Source organism: Macaca nemestrina, unplaced genomic scaffold, assembly GCF_043159975.1.
Source record: "Macaca nemestrina isolate mMacNem1 unplaced genomic scaffold, mMacNem.hap1 Scaffold_44, whole genome shotgun sequence".
Taxonomy (NCBI): Eukaryota; Metazoa; Chordata; class Mammalia; order Primates; family Cercopithecidae; genus Macaca; species Macaca nemestrina.
In genome coordinates this window covers 891,745-907,329 of record NW_027257673.1, presented here as the reverse complement: position 1 = coordinate 907,329, position 15,585 = coordinate 891,745, and positions in this window count along the sequence as shown.

The following is a 15,585-nucleotide window of genomic DNA, read 5'->3' as shown; positions in this document are numbered from 1 at the left end:
TGAGAGTGAAAGTTACTTGAGAGGAGAGACTGTGCCATATGTTCCCTGCATTGCTGGTGCCTATCTCAGCACCTGATATACAGTAGATGATCAATAAATACTTTAACTTAAAATACTTTAACTTAAAATCGCTAAGAATAAATCTTAGTAGACATCAAAATATATATGAGTACAATCTACGGACATGGTCAGGAGCTCAAAATTCAGTTTTCAATGTTTATTTATTTATTTATTTTATTTAGAGACAAAGTCTTGCTCTGTCACCCAGGCTGAAGTGCAGTGGCACGATCTCAGCTCATTTCAACCTCCCTCTCCCAGGTTCAAACAATTCTCCTGCCTCAGCCTCTAGAGTAGCTAGGACTACAGGTGCATGCCACTATGCCCAGTTAATCTTTTGTATTTTTAGTAGAGACAGGGTTTCGCCATGTTGGCCAGGCTGGTCTCAAACAGTCCCCTGTCCTCCTGCTCCTTGCTCCCTGAGAAAGATCCACCTATGACCCCTAGTCCTCAGACCAACCAGCCCAAGGAACATCTCACCAATTTTAAATCGGGTAAGCGGCCTCTTTTTGCTCTCTTCTGCAACCTCTCTCACTATCCCTCAACCTCTTTCTCCTTTCAATCTTGGCACCACCCTTCAATCTCTCCCTTCTCTTAATTTCAATTCCTTTCATTTTCTGGTAGAGACAAAGGAGACACGTTTTATCCGTGGAACCCAAAAAGCCTGCGCTGGTCACGGACTGGGGAAGGCAGCCTTCCCTTGGTATTTAATCATTGCAAGGACGCCTCTCTGATTACTCACCCACGTTTCAGGTGTGTCCGACCATGCTGTGGAGACGCCTGCCTTGATCCTTCACCCTAAGCGGCAAGTCCCGCTTTTCTGGGGGAGGGGCAAGAACCCAAACCCCTACCCTCCCTGTCTCTACCCCTTCTCTGCTTTTCTGGGGGAGGGGCAAGAACCCCGACCTCTTATTTTTGTGCCCGCTCTTATTTTTGCGCTCCGATCTCTTATTTTTGCACCTAATACTTTATTTCTGCTCCCCAACCCCTTTCCCGCTTTTCTGGAGGACAAGAACCCCCAAACTCCTTCTCTCCGTATCTCTACTCTCTCTTTTCTCTGGGCTTGCCTCCTCCACTATGGGCAATCTTCCACCCTCCTCCATTCCTCCTTCTTCTCCCTTAGCCTGTGTTCTCAAGAACTTAAAACCTCTTTAACTCACACCTGACCTAAAACCGAAACGTCTTATCTTCTTCTGCAACACCGCTTGGCCCCAATACAAACTTGACAATAGCTCCAAATAGCCAGAAAATGGCACTTTAGATTTTTCCATCCTACAAGATCTAAATAATTTGCGTCATAAAATGGGCAAATAGTCTGAGGTGCCTGACATCCAGGCATTCTTTTACACATCCAGTCCCTCCCTAGTCTCTGTTCCCAATGCAACTCCTCCCAAATCTTCCTTCTTTCCCTCCCACCTGTCCCCTCAGTCCCAACCCCAAGCGTTGCTGAGTCTTTCTAATCTTCCTTTTCTACAGACCGATCTGACCTCTTCCCTCCTCGCCAGGCCAAGTTACCTTCGCTCCACTACCCTGTAATCCTTTTATCACCTCCCCTCCTCACACCTGGTCTGGCTTACAGTTTCCTTTGGAGACTAGCCTTCTCCCACCTGCCCAGAAATTTTCTCTTAAAAAAGTGGCTAGAGGCCGGGCGCGGTAGCTCAAGCCTGTAATCCCAGCACTTTGGGAGGCCGAGACGGGCGGATCACGAGGTCAGGAGATCGAGACCATCCTGGCTAACACGGTGAAACCCCGTCTCTACTAAAAAATACAAAAAATTAGCCAGGCGAGGTGGCGGGTGCCTGTAGTCCCAGCTACTCGGGAGGCTGAGGCAGGAGAATGGCGTAAAAACCCGGGAGGCAGAGCTTGCAGTGAGCTGAGATCCGGCCACTGCACTCCAGCCTGGGCGACACAGTGAGACTCCGTCTCAAAAAAAAAAAAAAAAAAAAAAAAAAAAGTGGCTAGAGCTAAAGGCATAGTCAAGGTTAATGTTCCTTTTTCTTTATCTGACCTCTTCCAAATCAGTTAGCATTTAGGCTCTTTTTCATCAAATATGAAAAAGCCAGCCCAATTCAAGGCCCATTTAGCAGCAACCCTGAGACACTTTTCAGCCCTAGACCCTGAAAAGTCAGAAGGCCGTCTTATTCTCAATATGCATTTCATTTTATTACCCAATCTGCTCCTGATGTTAAATAAAACCCCAAAAATTAAATTCCGGCCATCGAACCCCACAACAGGACTTAATGAACCTCACCTTCAAAGTGTACAATAATAGAGTAGAGGCAACCAAGTAACAACTTATTTCTGAGTTGCAATTCTTTGCCTCTACTGTGAGACAAACCCCAGCCACGTCTCCAGCACACAAGTCCAAATGCCTGAACCACAGCTGCCAGGGGTTCCTCCAGAACCTCCTCCCCAAGGAGCTTGCTACAAGTGCCAGAAATCTGGCCATTGGGCCAAGGAATGCCCACAGCCTGGGATTCCTCCTAAGCCGTGTCCCATCTGTATGGGACCCCACTGGAAATTGGACTGTCCTACTCACCCAGCAGCCACTCCCAGAGCCCCCGGAGCTCTGGCCCAGGGCTCTCTGACTCCTTCCCAGATATTCTCGGCTTAGCGGCTGAATATCGACACTGCTCCATCACCTCAGAAGCCTCCTGGACCATCACAGATGCTTTGGGTAACTCTTACAGTGGAGGGTTAAGTCCGTCCCCTTCTTAATCAATACGGAGACTACGCACTCCACATTACCTTCTTTTCAAGGGCCTGTTTCCCTTGCCTCCATAAATGTTGTGGGTATTGACGGCCAGGCTTCTAAACCTCTTAAAACTCCCCAACTCCAGTGCCAACTTGGACAACATTCTTTTATGCACTCCTTTTTAGTTATCCCCACCTGCCCAGTTCCCTATTAGGCTGAGACATTTTAACTAAATTATCTGCTTCCTTGACTATTCCTAGCCTACAGCCACACCTCATTGCTGCCTTTTCCCCCAGTTCAAAGCCTCCTTCACATCCTCCCCTCGTATCCCCCCACCTTAACCCACAAGTATAAGATACCTCTACTCCCTCCTTGGCGACTGATCATACACCCCTTACCATCTCATTAAAACCTAATCACCCTTACCCCACTCAACGCCAATATCCCATACCACGGCACACTTTAAAAGGATTAAAACCTGTTATCACTCGCCTGCTACAACATGGGCTTTTAAAACGTATAAACTCTCCTTACAGTTTCCCCATTTTACCTGTCCAAAAACCGGACAAGTCTTACAGATTAGTTCAAGATCTGTGCCTTATCAACCAAATTGTCTTGCTTATCCACCCCGTGGTGCCAAACCCATATACTCTTCTATCCTCAATACCTCCCTCCACAACCCATTATTCTGTTCTGGATCTCAAGCATACTTTCTTTACTATTCCTTTACACCCTTCATCCCAGCCTCTCTTCGCTTTCACTTGGGCTGACCCTGACACCCATCAGGCTCAGCAAATTACCTAGTCTGTACTGCTGCAAGGCCTCATGGACAGCCCCCATTACTTCAGTCAAGCCCAAATTTCTTCCTCATCTGTTATCTATCTCGATATAATTATCATAAATACACTTACTCTCCCTGCTGATCCTGTCTGGCTAATCTCCCAAAACCCCTTCTACAAAATAACAACTCCTTTCCTTCCTAGGCATGGTTAGTGCAGACAGAATTCTTACCCAAGAGCCGGGACCGCATCCTGTAGCCTTTCTGTCCAAACGACCTTACTGTTTTAGCCTAGCCTTCATGTCTGCATGCAGCGGCTGCCACCGCTTTAATACTGTTAGAGGCCCCAAAAATCACAAACTATGTTCAACTCTCTACAGTTCCCATAACTTCCAAAATCTATTTTCTTCCCCCAACCTTTGCTCAAGACAATGCTTATGCTGAGAAGGTAGCTAAAAAAGCAGCCATCAAAAAGCATCAGATCCCATCGCTCAGGACAATGCTTATGCTGATAAGTTAGATTAAAAAGGAGCTAGCTTCCAACTTCTATCCCTCAGGGCAGTTTTCCTCCTTCACATCGGCCACTCCCACCTACTCCCCCTCTGAAACTTCCACTTATCAATCTCTTCACACACAAGGCAAATGGTTCTTAGACCAAGGAAAATTATCTCCTTCCAGCCTCACAGGCCCATTCTATTCTGTCATCATTTCATAACCTCTTCCATGTAGGTTACAAGGCGCTAGCCTGTCTCTTAGAACCTCTCATTTCCTTTCCATCATGGAAATCTATCCTCAAGGAGATCACTTCTCAGTGTTCCATCTGCTACTCTACTACCCCTCAGGGATTGTTCAGGCCCCCTCCCTTTCCTACACATCAAGCTCGGGGATTTGCCCCTGGCCAGGACTGGCAAATTAACTTTACTCACATGTCAGAAAACTAAAATATCTCTTAGTCTGGGTAGACACTTTCACTGGCTGGGTAGAGGCCTTTCCCACAGGGTCTGAGAAGGCCACCACAGTCATTTCCTCCCTTCTATCAGACATAATTCCTTGGTTTGGCCTTTCTATATCTCTACAGTCTGATAACGGACCAGCTTTTAATAGTCAAATCACCCAAGCAGTTTCTCAGGCTCCTGGTATTCAGTGAAACCTTTATATCCTTTACCGTCCTCAATCTTCAGAAAAGGTAGAACAGACTAATAGTCTTTTAAAAACACACCTCACCAAGCTCAGTCACCAACTTAAAAAGGACTAGACAATACTTTTACCACTTTTCCTTTCTCAGAATTCAGGCCTGTCCTCGGAATGCTACAGGTTACAGCCCATTTGAGCTCCTGTGTGGACACTCCTTTTTATTAGGTCCCAGTCTCATTCCAGACACCAGACCAACTTGGACTGCACCCCAAAAATCTTTCATCCCTTCTGTCTTCTGTCTAGGCATACTCCTATTCACCATTCTCAACTACTCATAAATGCCCTGCTTGTGTTTACACTGCCAGTTTACACCCTTTCTCCAAGCCATCACAGCTGATATCTCCTAGTGCTGTCCCAAACCACCACTCTAAACTCCCTCTTAAAGTAAATAAATAGTCTTTGCTGGCAAGGCTATGCTGAGCCGCCTTAAGCACTCTCTAATTAGATGTTCTAGGTCCTCCCAATTCTTAGTCCTTCAGTACCGGTTTTTTCTCCTTCTCTTACCTTGTGTCTTCAGTTTAGTTTTTTAATTCATGCAAAACCGCATCCAGGTCATCACCAATCATTCAATACGACCAAAGTTTCTTCTAACGACCCCACAATATCACCCCTTACCACAAAATCTTCCTTCAGCTTAATCTCTCCCACTCTAGCTTCCCACGCTGCCCCTTATCCCGCTTGAAGCAGCCCTGAGAAACATCGCCCATTCTCTCTCCATACCACCCCCCAAAAATTTTCGCCGCCCCAACACTTCACACTATTTTATTTTATTTTTCTTATTAATATAAGAAGGCAGGAATGTCAGGCCTCTGAGCCCAAGCCAAGCCATCGCATCCCCTGTGACTTGCAGGTATATGCCCAGATGGCCTGAAGTAACTGAAGAATCACAAAAGAAGTGCAAATGTCCTGCCTCACCTTAACCGATGACATTCCACCACAAAGGAAGTGAAAATGGCCGGTCGTTGCCTTAAGCGATGATATTATCTTGTGAAATTCCTTTTCCTGGCTCATCCTGGCTCAAAAAGCTCCCCCACTGAGCACCTTGTAACCCCCACTCCTGCCCGCCAGAGAACAACCTCCCCTTTGACTGTAATTTTCCTTTACCTACCCAAATCCTATAAAACAGCCCCACCCTTATGTCCCTTCGCTAACTCTCTTTTCGGACTCAGCCCGCCTGCACCCAGGTGAAATAAACAGCCATGTTGCTCACACAAAGCCTGTTTGGTGGTCTCTTCACACGGACGTGCATGACAGCCATCTTCATCAATGATCTTAGCCAGATCTTCTGGATAACTTACTCCAGCTTCTACATCAGAACTTGCAGCTTCATCTTGCACTATTATATCATAGAGATGGCTTCCTTCCTTAAACCTCATGAACCAACTTATGCTGACTTCAGACTTTTCTTCTGCAGCTTCCTCGCCTCTCTCGGCCTTCATAAAATTGAAGAGAATTAAGGCCTTGCTAAGGGTTAGGCTTTGGCTTAAGGGAAAGTTGTGGTTGGCTTGATCTTCTATCCAGGCCACTTCAACTTTCTCCATACCAAGCAATAAGGCTTTGTTTTCCTTATTTAAATATTATAGAATTGGTTTGTTATAAAGGCGATTCAAGAATATCCAGTTAAAACCTTATCCCAATGCTACCCAATACAACCAAGAAGCAGTTAAGCACTTTCACATTAGGAACAAGTACATAAAACAAGAGACTACATCAAGCCTATGATTCAAACCTAAAAAGAGAAAGGACTCTTAGGTCTCCTACAGGTCAATATAGAGGTTATCACAAGATCAAAGCACTGTGCCAGGTGTCACAGTACTGTTACAACACTGAGGTATAACTGGGCAAATTACAGTTGAAGGGAAATGAAGATCTCCATATTCTTGTTTTGTGGGTGTACTTAAGTGTTTGAAATTTCAGGAACAGCTGCCTTTAATGACAGCAAGATGTAAGACAAGTGTTTATTAAAGAGAAAGAAGCTTATAAAGTTCTCTATCAAGATCCCCCTAAATCCTTACAGCCCCTCAATCTTCCCACCCTCCCCCTGGAAGCTAGAGCTACTCTGCCGGTATATAAGATGCCATCTTAATTTTTGGCTTACTGGAAAATTATAGGCACTCCTTCCAAGCAGCTTTGATCTTCTGCACATTAAAAAAAAAAAAAAAAAAAATCCCAGCTGTGGGAGATGGCTAATACCTCCCAGCACTTTGTGAGGCTGAAGCAGGAGGGTCACCTGAGGTCAGGAGTTCGAGACCAGCCTGGCCAACATGGCAAAACCCTGTCTCTACTAAAAATAGAAAAATTAGCTAGGCATAGTGGCTCAGGCCTGTAATCCCAGCTACTTGAGGATTCTTCTGAGGCAGGAGAATCACTTGAACCCAGGAGGTGGAGGTTGCAGTGAGATGAGATCATGCCACTGCACTCCAGCCTGGACGACAGCGTGAGACTGTGTCGCAAAATGAAAAAATCCCAACAACACGCTATATAATTCATTTACACAGTTTTGCATTCCAGGTAGAATTTCATTATTACTCTAAAACTCCATCTGCACAGTAGCCATTTCTCCAATAAGACTTAATTAAAGATGTAATCTTTCTGCTGTTTTCTGAATAAAAGCCTTAGAGTCAATTATTATGAGTGATCAATCTATGAACTATTTTTTTTTCTTTTTTTTTTTTTTTTTTTTTTTTTTTTGAGACGGAGTCTCGCTCTGTCGCCCAGGCTGGAGTGCAGTGGCGCGATCTCGGCTCACTGCCAGCTCCGCCTCCTGCGTTTACGCCATTCTCCTGCCTCAGCCTCCTGAGTAGCTGGGACTACAGGCGCCCGCCACCACGCCCGGCTAATTTTTTGTATTTTTAGTAGAGACGGGGTTTCACCGTGGTCTCGATCTCCTGACCTTGTGATCCGCCCGCCTCGGCCTCCCAAAGTGCTGGGATTACAGGCGTGAGCCACCGCGCCCGGCCTATGAACTATTTTATATAGCATAGTGACTGCATTGTTTTAGCACTGAAAGTACTTAAAATAAAACTTCTTACTTCCAACTTTTGCACTCCTCCAAAATAAAAGGCCAAAATGTGTAGATTTTATAATTCAGGGAAAAATTTAACTTCCCAAGTTGAGGCTTGTCAGAGTAGCTTTTGCCAGGAAAAGAGATTTTATGTCTATAAAAAACCGTTGAAAACAAGGGCTTTTTCTGGAAACATTGGAAGACCCTTAAAACATAAAGGTGCTAGAGGGTACCATTTAGACTCACAACCAAATGTTACTTTAGAGCTTATATTTAAGAGGTAATGCATGCTTACGTTTTTTTCCTTTAAAAAAATACTCTTTGGAAACCATTATTACTCCTGTAGACACATACTCTAGTTACATCATCTCTTCTTGTAAAAATAAAGGTATAATCATGATTATCTCTATTTCTTTGTGAAATTCAACTACCAATATACATTTATTAATCTGATCACTTTTCCACTAACTCACGATCTTATAGTATTCTCTCCAGAGTCAATTTTCTTTCCCTCTTTATTTATTTTTTATTTTTTGAGATGGAGTCTCCCTCCATCACCCGGGCTGGAGCACAGTGGCACGATCTTGGCTCACTGCAACTCCGCCCTCCAGTTCATGCAATTCTCTGCCCCAGCCTATGGAGTACCTTGGACTACAGGCAGCTGCCAACACACCCGGCTAATTTTTGCATTTGTAGTAGAGATGGGGTTTCACCATCTTGGCCAGGCTGGTCTTGAACTCCTGACCTCATGATCCAGCCGCCTTGGCATCCTAAAGTACTGGGATTACAGGTGTGAGCCACCGCGCCTGGCCTCCAAGGTCAATTTTCAGCATATAGAAGTAGGAGTAAGTCTTATAGGTAAGAACAATCTTGAAGGCAATTTTTAAATCTAGTCTTTAACGTGTTCAATGCAAATGAGAACTTGAGAACTACAAACTAAGATTTACTTCCAACACTAAGGCAAAAGTAAACTTCCAGAGCTAAATGAAGATAAACTACTATAAGCCTGATTTCTGTCATGCACATTATGAATGTACTCAGTGATTTCCAACCAAGACTTAAAAATTAGTCCAAAGGAGTCCAAGGGGGAGAATAAAGATGCTTCTGGTTTGCTCTTTTCCAATTCATTAGATAATATCTATTGTATGCCCAGAGGGCATGGAGTACTCCCCTAGGCACTAGCCATAGTGATTAGCGATTTGTTTTCTTATCATGTATGTTTTCACTGGAGTAACATTTCTAATTTCCTTCAAGAACTATTTCTTTGCATTTACAACTTGGTTCACTCTGACACAAGAAATATAGCTTTCGGCCTGTCTCAGATTTCAACATGGCCTATTAAACCTGATCATTTCTTGGTTTGGACTGAAAGTGAAAGACATGTATCTTCCTTTTTTTTGAACCCTGAGAGGCCATTGGAGGATTATTCATTGGCATAATTTTAATATTGTTGAGTCTCAAGAAATAGGGAGGGCCAAGGAGAGAGAGAGATGGAGAAACAGCTGGTCAGGGGAGCAGTCAGAACACACACAATGTTTATCAATTAATTTTGCCATCATATAAGGGCCTGGCTTGGTTCAACATACTTACAACAGTTACATCAAAGATCACCTATCACAGATCACTGTAACAGAGATAATAGTAACGGAAAAGTTTAATGTATTGTAAGAATTACCAAAATGTGACAGAGTCACAAAGTGAGCACATAATGATAGAAACGTGGCACAGATAGACGCTCCACGCATGGTTGCCAAACCTTCAATTTGTGAAAAACACAATATCAGCAGGTGTAATAACATGAGTTATGCCTGCACTCAAAAGAATAAAGGCACAAATCTGGGAAATGGAAGGGCCAGTCCATCCCCAGTACAGCAACATCATCAGCACAATCCCGCTGGAGTCCTTCATCAACAAAGGCAAAAAGTATCCTCCACACATTTATATTATAACCCAAACTCCTGTTAAAGAGTTTTAGGATATTTTTAAGGGGCTGGCCCCTTTGTTCTTTCCTCTATTTTAATTTTTAAATTCCTTCTTTTTTTTTTTTTTTTTTTGAGATGGAGTTTTGCTCTTGTTGCCCAGGCATGATCTCGGCTCACTGCAACCTCCACCTCCCAGGTTCAAGTGATTCTGCTGCCTCAGCCTCCTGAGTAGCGGGACTACAGGTGCCTCCTACCATGCCCGGCTAATTTGTATTTTTAGTAGAGACAGAGTTTCACCATGTTTCTCAGGCTGGTCTTTAACTCCTGATTTCAGGTGATCTGCCCACCTCGGCCTCCTGAAGTGCTGGGAATACAGACGTCAGCCACCGTGCCTGACCTCTAAATTCATGTTATGGAGACTCATCTTCATGGCTAAAATATCCTGAATTGACTGTGGCCTGTTGGGAGGCAGGAGGGAGGAAGCTACTTGTGGAAAATGAAGAAAGGGAACCACACCAGAAGCAAGAAAGTGTCATCAATTTTTACATCAAAGGCTCCATGAAAAAGGACAGTACAAATAGCCTGTTTTTGTAGCTGACCATTGGACTGTGGACGGCACCTGCATCTACCAGGTTTTTCTGGATAGTCCCAATTTTAAATTTTTGACCTGATCAATTCATGAACACAGTGCTACCGGTTAGATCTTTGTCCAGGTGTTTTTTTGTTTGTTTGTTTGTTTTCTTGTTTGTTTTTTTAGACAGATTCTCACTCTGCTGCCCTAGCTGGTGTGCAATAACACAATCTCCGCTCACTGCAAGCTCCACCTCCTGGGTTCACACCATTCTGCTGACTCAGCCTCCTGAAATGCTGGGACTACAGGTGCCCACCACCATGCCCGGCTAATTTTTTGTATTTTTAGTAGAGATGGGGTTTCACAAAGTTAGCCAGGATGGTTTCGATCTCCTGACTTCATGATCCACCCACCTTGGCCTCCCAAAGTGCTGGGATTACAGGCATGAGCCTCCGTGCCTGGCCACCCTTGTCTAGGTTTAAGCTTTAGAAAATAAGGTCTTCTTGCAGTGGGAGGCCTGATTAGGGTTATGATTCTGCCCTGGGGCATCTGCCACTTCTGACCTGGATGTAAACTTGGCATTTACTATTTACCTCCACACTTGAACAGCTAAGGATGGGCTGAGCACAGAGGCTCACATCTGTAACTCCAGCACTTTGGGAGGCCAAGGCACGAGGATCGCTTGAGGCCAGGAGTTCAAGACCTCCCTGGTCAACATAGTGAGACCTTGTCTCTGTAGAAGTACACAAACAAAACCGAGGATGGGTGGGTGGCAGGTAGCAGATCAAACTGGAAAACCATTAATCTGAGAGCTGAAAGGACCCTTAGACCTGCCCCCAGTTATCAGATGAGACTCTGCCTTGAGATCATAGCCTAAGATAATGTATTGAGCTTTTCTAGAGATTTGAAAATAATCAATCCTAAAACCCCCAAGCATACTGCTACTGTTTGCTACTTCATAATGTTTTCTAGTCTGGGTGTGGTGGCTCATGCCTGTAATCCCAGCGCCTTGGGAGGTTGAGGCAACTAGATCATGTGAGGTCAGGAGTTCAAGACCAGCCTGGCCAACATGGTGAAACCCTGTCTCTACTGAAAATACACACAATTAGCCAGCCATTGTAGTATGTGCCGGTAATCCCAGCTTCTTGGGAGGCTGAGGCAGGAGAACCATTTGAACCCATGAGGCAGAGGTTACAGTGAGCCGAGATTGTGCCATTGCACTCCAGCTTGGGCCACAAGAGTCAAATTCTGTCTCAAAAATAATAATGATAATAATAATGTTTTCTACAAGCAAGGGGTTACTTTGTACTGCAAACTGGTGTGAAGGAATCCACCATGTATCAACTTTTGGAATGATGACACTTATTTCTAGTTTTTGGAGGTGGGAATGCTTGTGGATCATCTTCTTTGTTCTTTGTTATATTGATTGATTTTTTTTAAAACTAGCATTTTTATAACAATAAAGTCATAAAAATAAGTAACTAAAATAAAGTAAAATAATCTAAAAAGGCCAGGCACGGTGGCTCACGTCTGTAATCCCAGCACGTTGGGAGGCCGAGATGGGTGGATTACCTGAAGTCAGGAGTTTGAGACCAGCCTGGCAAACATGGCGAAACCCCATCTCTACTAAAAATACAAACATCAGCCGGGCGTGGTGGCAGGCTCCAGTAATCCCAGCTACTTGGGAGGTTGAGGCAGGAGAATCACTTGAACCCAGGACAAGGTGCTTGCAGTGAGTTGAAATCATGCCATTGTACTCCAGCCTGGGTAACAACAGCTAAACTCGGTCTCAAAACAAAACAAAACAAAATTTAATATAATTGAGTTGAATATTTAAACTTTTTACTGACATTTCAAATTAGATTATAATTCAATTTAAAAGAGACTCTCATAGAAGCAGATGTACTCAATTATGTTACCTCTATGGTTTCATTTAAGCAATTTGTTTTGTGAAGAGACACAAATCCAACCAGATTTTAACAGTGTATAAATATGTATTTATTAATTTAATTACAATGACAATACTCGCAACTCCCCATTTGAATAAAGGAGAACATCTCATCTCTGTTCTGGGGCACTGTGCACTATAGGTGTGTGGAAATATCGATGCCCTCAGCTGTGTGGTAGGCTCAGTGGGACCTGGAGTGCTGGAAACCCTCGGCAATTCACCTGTAGCCACAAAAGTCTTTGTCCATTTATTCCCATTGCTATAGAAATATTATATTCAGTGGTTGTTATGATGCAAAAGAAAAGAAGGGAAATTTATTAAACCTTTACATATAAGTTATGTTAGTAAATAAAGTCAACTTTCTTCTGGCTTAACTAAAAAACTATACTATACATATTTATGACTTCTGGAAATTTTAAATATTTTGAAGCAAAGCAACTCATTATTGGTAAGACAACCAATTAAAACTGCAGAGTTGTAGAGGTTATGGGTTACATGTATAAGAAAATTTCATAGCAATAATCTTTTAAGACTATGTGAAGAGACTCTACAGTGAAGCAGAAATCAGAAGAGGCTCCTAGACAGAAGAGACTTGCCTTGTCTCAGATGAGACTTTGGACAGCGGACATTTGGTTTAATGCTGAAATGAGTTAAGACTTTGGGGGACTGTTGGGAAGGCATGATAGGTTTTGAAATGTGAGGACATGAGATTTGAAGGGGCCAGGAGCAGAATAATATGGTTTGGCTATGTCCGTACCCACATCTCAACTTGAATTGTATAGCTCAGAATTCCCACGTGTTAGGGGAGGGACCCAGGGAGAGGTAGTTGAATCCCTAGGGTCTCTGAAATTAGAATAGAATTAAGAATACGGTGTATGCTCTCAGTTCACCAATTTATCAAAAGTAGCTTTATGATTCAGGAGGGTATCTGTTCTTTTGCAATTAGAAGAAAAGAAAGAATATTTTATATTTCAACTCTTTGGATTTTCTTCACTAACAGTATTTCCAAGGCTAAGTAAGGGAGTTGCAAGTAGCACCAAGAGAAAAAAGCAGGCTTGAGCAGCTTTTTAAAAATGGTCTTAAAATATGCAAAATGGAGCCAGGTGTGGTGGCTCACTCTTGTGATCCCAGCAATTTGGGAGCCTGAGGTGGGAGGATTGTTTGAGGTCAAAAGTTTTGAGACCAGCCTGGGCAGCAATGCAAGATCCCCATCGTTACAAAAAAATAATATATGTTTTTAAAATTAGCTGGATGTAGCGGTGCATGCCTTAGAGTCCTAGTTTCTTGGGAGACTGAGGTAGGAGGAGCTCTTGAGGCCAGGAGTTCAAGTCTGCAGTGAGCTACGATTGCACCACTGTCCTCAAGCCTGGGCAACAAAGTGAGACCCTGTCTCTCTCCATATATATATAAGTATATAAATAAATATATATAAATATATATATTTATAAATAAATATATAAATAAATATATATATTTATAAATAAATATGTAAGTAAATATATATTTATAAATAAATATGTAAGTAAATATATATTTATAAATAAATACACATAAATAAATATTTACTGATAAATACATATAAATATATATTTATTAATTTTATTATAAATTTATTAATTTTATATTTACTGATAAATACATATAAATATATATTTATTAATATTTATTAAACATATATTTATAAATAAACAAACATATATTTATAAACAAATATATATTTATAAATAAACAAACATATTTATAAACAAATATATATTTATAAATAAACATATATTTATAAACAAATATATATTTATAAATAAACATATTTATAAACAAATATATGTTTATAAATAAATAAACATATTTATAAATAAATATATAGATAAAGAAATATATATTTATAAATAAATATATAAATATATATTACATAAATATATAAAATACACATATATATACCATGGAAAAGGGACGGGGCCAAATTATCAAAGACATTATTGAAGAAAAAGAAATACTTGTCCTGCCAAATATCAGAACTTTTATAAAGCTACAGCAATTAAGACAATGTGGTCTTCACTGATTAACTGACTAATGAAAGAGAATAGAGCGCTCCCAAATAAATCTCCACAAATTTTATCTTTGATATGTGATGTAGATCACATGGCAGATCAGCAAGAAAAGAAAGGACTTTTCAATAAATAGAATAGAAAAATAGGGTTATTGATATAGGAAACAAAATGAAATTATATTTCTACTTTGCTCTATATACAAACATTAAATTCCAGATGGACCAGACTTACAAGTCAGAAACAAAACTTTAAAACTTCTAGTAGAAAATGTAAGTGAATGAGACACAAAAAGCCACTTAACCATTAAAAAAGAATAGACATTTTGACTATCACAAAATTAAGAACTTTTCACATCAAAAAGTGGAAAGATGGGCTGGACATGGTATCTCAAGCCTGTAATCCCAAACACTTGAGGTCAGGAGTTTGAGACCAGGCTGGCCAACATGGTGAAACCCAGTCTCTACTAAAAATACAAGAAATTAGCGGGACATTGGTGGCAGACACCTGTAATCCCAGCTACTTGGGAAGCTGAGGCATGAGAATCATCCGAATCTGGGAGGTCTAGGTTGCAGTGAGCCACTGCACTCCAGCCTGAATGACAGAACGAGACTCTGTCTCAAAAAAAATTAAAAAATTAAAGTTAAAAATTGAAAAGATAAACTATAAACTAGAGAAAGATATTTGCAGTACCTAAAACCTATGAAAGATAAATATCATATTGATGAAGTATAAGGAGCTCCTATGAATTAATTTTGAAAATAGCAACCCAACAGAAAATTGAGAAAAGACATTAATAGGGATTTCACAAAAGAGAAAGTCCCCAAAACATAAAAATTTTCTCACCCTCATTAGTAATCAGGAAAATGCACAAGATACTACATATCTATTGTCTCCAACAATATTAAGAAGTTTGAAAATACCAAATGTACTAGTCCCCATTCACACTGCTGATAAAGACATACATGAGATGGGGAAGAAAAAGAGGCTTAATTGGATTACGGGTTCCATGTGGCTGAGGAGGTCTCAGAGTTATGGTGGTGGATGAACAGCACTTCTTACATGGCAGTGGCAAGAGAATATGAGAAGGAAGCAAAAGAAGCAAAAGACAGAACCCTTGAAAAACCCATCAGACCTTGTGAGACTTATTCACTATCACAAGAATAGCATGGGAATCTCTGGCCCCAGGGATTCAACTACCTTCCCCTGGGTCCCTCCTCCAACACGTGGGAATTCTGAGTGATACAACTCAAGTTGAGATGTGGGTAGGGACATGGGCAAACTATATTATTCTGCTCCTGGCCCCTCCAAATCTCATGTCCTCATATTTCAAAACCTATCATGCCTTCCCAACAGTGCCCCAAAGTCTTA